At 36.0% G+C, this 6,039-nt stretch overlaps 1 long non-coding RNA gene across 1 annotated transcript; it reads right to left on the minus strand.

Annotated features, from left to right (window-relative positions):
* Positions 1-1,807: 1,807 nt before the first annotated feature.
* On the minus strand, positions 1,808-3,193 carry LOC112161008. Its single transcript, XR_002921766.2, has 2 exons — positions 2,363-3,193; positions 1,808-2,019 (listed from the first exon to the last, which is right to left on the minus strand). It is a non-coding gene; the product is annotated as an uncharacterized LOC112161008 (long non-coding RNA).
* Positions 3,194-6,039: the final 2,846 nt, after the last annotated feature.

Raw genomic sequence — 6,039 nt, forward strand, 5'->3', positions numbered from 1 at the left:
TCCTCTGAGAAGAAAACAAAAAAACCAAAGAGCTTTTAGGAATTAACATCAAGAGTTAGACTTTTCTAAATCTGTGCTGCAGATCAGAAACTCGAAGGCTCTGGATCCGATTTTTAGCAAACATCTGCTCAGTAAACGAGAGACCCTGTAAAAGAGTTATTTTGTGATGCTCTGAAGAGTTTGGGTTTGTGTGACATTTTAAAGATGTTTATGTCAGAGGGTTAAATGACCTGAAAAACAGCATTAGCTGCACATCATCTGGAAATTGTCAGGATTCTGTGGTTGGGTTTTTGTGGTGCTTTTGTCATGCTCTGTTTTCCCTGTCAGTCTCGCCATGTTCAGGTTGATCATCCACAGCTGCTGTGGTGCAGCAGTAGGGCGGTTGTCTCCTGATTGGAAGATAGCAGGTTCAATTCCCACCTTGCCTGACCATGTGATGGAGTGTCCTTGAGCAAGACACCTAACCTTGAGTTGCCTCTGGTGGAAGGTTGGTGCCAGTGTTCAGCAGTGGAGTCACCACCAGTGTGTGAACGTGTCTGTGACTGTAAAGCGCTTCGGGGCTTCAAGGAAGGTAGAAAAGGGCTGTGGGAGCATACACCAGTTCATTTAGTTAACCAACCTCAGAGTATTTAAGCGTCTGGTGGTTTGGTTCTCCATGCTGTTTTTTGGTCATGTTTCAGTTAATTAAAAATTGTAGCGACCAACATTATCGGTCCCCGTTAGATTTGCAAATGTGTTCTGTGTTACATTGGTGCTCCAGAGTTAGATGAGTGTGGGTTTGGCTGGAGGAGCAAGACAATATAAGGAGGATCATGGGAGTGTGAAGAGGGGTGAATGAGGTAAGAGCAAGGCAGAGCAAGTTGTTCTTTTTTTGTTCAGTATTTTGGCAAGGTTTCAGCTAACAGTACACTGTAAACCCGAATAAGTTACCACTACTTAAAAATTTTTAGGCAATCATTTGCCACAATTATTTTAAGTTGATAAACTTAAAAGTCAGATTTTTCCATAACTTAAAAAACAGAATTTTATGCTACTTGTATTCTTTGATAACTGTTAAATTAAAAGTGTTAATATGTTACAACTCAAAAAGTTACAGTAAATATAACCTAATTTCTTTTGTCAAGACAACTTTACTGTCAGTCACTATGACTCAATAATTTCTAGTTCCTAAAGCGTCAGTAATAAGTTTGCATGACTTAAAAAAAATAAATACACAACACCACAATTTTTATTTGAATAGAACTTCATTTTATTGGTTTCTGTCAAGTACAGGAGTAATCAGTTTTTTTGAGTCCGTAAACTCAAAAACACAAAATTCAAAACTCAAATTTTGTAAGGCAAATGATTGCCTAAAAAAAAACGAGTAACCGTAACTTAAATACATCACAATCCGTCTAACTTATTGGCTCACTCCCTTCTGTGCAATGATAAACAAAAAATTACATTTGATAAATTTTAAATCAATACAAAAGAAAAGAAATGTTTTCTTTTATTTTTCAATAGTAGTCAATAAGTAGTGATGAAGAAATTACAACTGAGAACTTTTCTTCAACTTAACTTTTTGCCTTTTCCACATTCAAAACGGCATCAAAACCGTGTAACAAAAAATTTTTAAAAGAAAAATAATAAGCCAAACATCTGCTTTACTTTTGCATTAAAATGCAATGTGGTGTAATATTCTTCTCTTTTTTCTACTTAGTTTTAGTAATGTATCATCAAGTCATTTTTAAGGGTCTGCAACCTGGGTGGTAGTTTACCAGCTTCTAGACCAAGTAAAATCTTTTGAGTGAATTCAAACGTGTTGGTCAGTGGTTTAGGATATTTAAGGTGCATTGCATAGATGAGTCCAAACATTACCACGAAGGCATCACTGAATCTGGGGAGGCTGACCACTTCATCACTTTCCATCACAACAGAGATTTTTACAGGCTCGTAGTGCACTGGACTTGAGTCCTGGTCATTGATGACAGTAAGAAGCCCCACTGCGACACCATCAAGCTCCGGCTCATCAAACTCGACCTGAATTAATATAAAAAAAGAAAAAAAAAGGGAAGCCAATCATAATCGAGAAGACAGAAAATAGAGTATATCCTAATTTAAGAGAATCCTGTAAAAATCCAGTAACTTTACAGTGATTAACAAAAAACACCTGCTCTACACACAAATCAATCAATTTACCACAGAATCTAAATGCAGTGAAATAGACATATTAAGCTGATAAACTATGTTACGACCCCTGGTCGTGTCTGCTTGTTTTGTGTGGGTATGTGTACATACGTCTGAGTTCTAGCTCCAGCAAAACTCCCTCTCCAATCCCCACCCCCACCCCCCTGCAGAGCTGACTGAGGCTGCTTCCAATCACCTGGGTTGCGGACCGCTGCTGTCTGAAGTTCACTGCAGCCCTAAAGATTCACTCCAAAATCTCTTTTAGTGCTGTCACACAGCGGTTGAACTGCAAGTTCTCCAGACAGAAGCTAACTCTTTAGCAGATAGAAGCTAGCATTCTCTCCTCTAACCTCCGACACCAAACAACTCCATTGGTTAGTTGAGTAAAGAAGTGGGGGCGGGATTTAGCAAATGTTGGGAGGTGGAAGGCCCCGCCCTGATGAGCGTCTGACAGAATGCAAAACGAATTGAATTTTGACCGTCAGCCAGAGACTGCGTAGCTTTTCAAAATAAAAGAAAATATACGAAAACCAAACAAAATTGGTTTCACCAGTTTTTTTTCCTTCTTCGACGTTTTTCTTCAAAAACAATAACAATAATATGAAATAACATTTAGATTAATTGCTAACAATTTTTCGTATTTTTGTGTTTTCTTTTTTTTTGTTTTTATAATCATTAATTAATTAATGTATTTATTTATAAAAAAATTAATGACAAACACTTGAGGACAAAATCTGCGAGTATGCGGGGCAACAAATTCTTTAACCAACCTATTAGAAAAACAGAAATACGAAATACAGAACATGATTACTTAATTCAAAAAAATATACATTAATTATGTTTTTAGGTTTAATTTACTTAACTTAAACATATTTTATTTTTAATTAAAAATTGTTAGTTACACGTACTCAAAAAGAGGGAATGTGTTACACAAACTTCATACGATTAAGTTAATAGCGCTTTTTTGGGAACTTTGAGTATTAGTTACTCATTATATTTAATTACTTTGAACATTCGGGTTTACAGTGTAACCTTAAGGGGCTCCTGAAGTTCTTCAATCTGTTCAAAATCTGCCCAATAATCTTCAGTATGAATGTTGGTTGTGTTTACTGACCTCAGATTTTCTTTGAGGTACACGGCAACAAACAAATCGTCAGAATATTCTAAACTATGAGGCACTTTCATTTGGGTATTACCTTTCAGAGTGACACTGTTCTTCAGCTGTTTGTGAATAGATAGAATCAACTTTAAGATACTTTTTGTTCTTACTTTAGTTACTATTACTATTATTTTTCTGAGATCAAAGAGCCACAGTTAAGTCGACTTAAGTCTCCAGAACTCTGTAACTTCCAGTTTCTCTTCTTTGCTCTAGATTCCAGGCATGGTTAGGATCTATAATATTCTGTGTCCGTGGAAATAACCAGAAGAAGATTGTTTGCTTCTCAAACTGAAGCATTTATTTATAGAATCCAGCAGTTCCTGCTTTTAATCTTTACTCTCAGCAGAAATGTGATGTTTGAACCCCCAATGTTTCTCTGAGCGCATGTTTACCCAAGCGCTACAAACTTAATATTTCTTCACTTTTAACCTCGCAGCACCCTTGAAGTGGATTATGAGTGGCTGTGCAGAAAGCCGCAGAAGCTGAAGCTGCATTTCTGCTGGGCAAAGCATAAGCACTTTAGTGAGGGAGTGTGCAGCTCTTACTTTTGTCCAAATCTGTGTCTTGCTCTATGCACCACTGCATTAAATTCAGAAAGTTACTCTGATCAGCATTCCAGCTCTGTTTGTTGGTGAACGTCTTAAATGTGGCGAGGACTTCAGCTTCTGCTGCTGGTGTGAAATCGGGAGGTTTTTCTAGTGGAAATAGATCGGGATGAGGCTGTGCAGCCTCTCTCCTGCTGTTGGGAGATGAAGGAAATATGCTGGGTGGGAAAATATCACCAGAAGACGAGTTAAATGCTTTATTTCATATTTCTCCCATTTTCGATCAGATATAACTCTAAAAATACATGTAAATAAAGCCCTGCATTTCTAAATTCGTGACAATTGTTTTCTGTTCTTCTGCATTAGTTCCTCCTGGTTGGAATTCAAATCTGTTGATCTGCTGAATGTTGATCCATTTTCTGTCATGTTCAGTTGATCAATAAAACTATTTAAAATAAAGGCTTAAAATAAATAAGTGCTACAACTCAAATGTCAAAGCCCCTGAAGTTCAGGTTTTACAAATGCTACAGCAGAAAATAATGAATTATTATGAAGTTTGTTATCAGGCGAACTCAGAGTTTTAGCTGAAAAACGTTCAAATGAATCATGTGGAAGCCTGAAGCATTTAGGATGTTCACAGTAGCAAAAGTTTGAAACTTAAATTGATGAACATCTNAGCCCCTGAAGTTCAGGTTTTACAAATGCTAAAGCAGAAAATAATGAATTATAATGACGTTTGTTATCACAGAGTTTTAGCTGAAAAACGTTAAAATGAAAACATGTGGAAGCCTGAAGCATTCAGGATATTCACAGTCACAAAACAAAAGTTTGAAACTTAAATCGATGAACATCTGAGCAGATCAAGAAGCTGCTTCCATCTTTATTCTAAAAGCTGAAAGTTTCTGCAGATCCAGAAATCGTAAACATGAAAAGATCTCATGAACATTTAGTCCCCAAACCATCAAGTCGTTGGAAGATTTAAGATCTTAATTTTTTAAGATTTGTTTGCACTCCTAAAACATTGATAAAAATAAATATATAAAGTAGGTGCAGAAAGAGGCAAAAATAAATACCAACATCAGGGATCGTCTTAAACTCAAACTTTAAACTAACCTCAGCATCTGATGTCCATCCTGATCTGGTGTCTGAGGACTGGAGATCAGGTCTGATGTGGGAAAACTGCAGCTTTCTAATCATTAGAAACATCACCTTTGTAGTAGTTAAAGCAGCAAATATGGAAACAAATCTAATCTTAGCATTTTTAGGAAAAAATAAATAAAATAAAAAAAGACCACGCAACCTCAAATTATTTCTTTTCCATAAACTAGTTTATTTTTAATTGGTCAGTAATGTGATACAAAACGTCAGAAATCAGCCAAACAATAAAAAAACACGATTTTTTCCAAAGTACTAANGTCCTGACCTTGATCCAGGAACTGTCAGATTTCGAATGGCGAGACGTGTAAACAGTGTGAGATCATTGGATCCACAGGTTTTTTTTTGTTCTTTGTTCTGCAAAAAAGAAAATCATTTGCATAAACATTTTTTTAGGTGCAGTTTCTGTTTTTTGTTGTTTTATAGCATTTTACCATCTACAAATGAAAAATATTTGCTATGTGTTTTAAGGCAAAGGTTGAGTTAAATAAATTTGTGGAAAGACATCTTTGTATTTCAATGATTCTTCAGTTTTAGTGTTGCTACACAGCCAGCAGTTAGTTTTAAATGGAATAACAATTTCATTACTTGTTTTGTTATTGGGCCTTAGCAAAGCTATTGAACAGATTTAATAGTTGGACCTCAACAAAGAGTAAAACATGCAAATATTTGCATCAAAATTAGAAAACTATGCTTTAATCCATTGGTAACATTAGGGATCTATTTAACCCTTCCTCTCTCTTTGGGGTCCAGATGACTCCAACAATATATTGATGTGTGATTCTTTCCATGACAAATGTGGACAAAGGTGGACAGGATTTTATGTCTGTCATGGACATTAGTGAAACTCAAAAATCAATGATAAAAAAAAAGTTCAGCGCACTGTCTAGTGGGGTCCAGATGACTCCACTTTTAATGTAAACAAGCCAAGGAGGGTGGAATTCCCAAATTAAATTTTATAGTCACAACTCCTAAAAATGATATTCGGTTTCAAATCGGGAATTAAGCACAGGA

Source organism: Oryzias melastigma, linkage group LG3, assembly GCF_002922805.2.
Source record: "Oryzias melastigma strain HK-1 linkage group LG3, ASM292280v2, whole genome shotgun sequence".
Classification (NCBI taxonomy): Eukaryota; Metazoa; Chordata; class Actinopteri; order Beloniformes; family Adrianichthyidae; genus Oryzias; species Oryzias melastigma.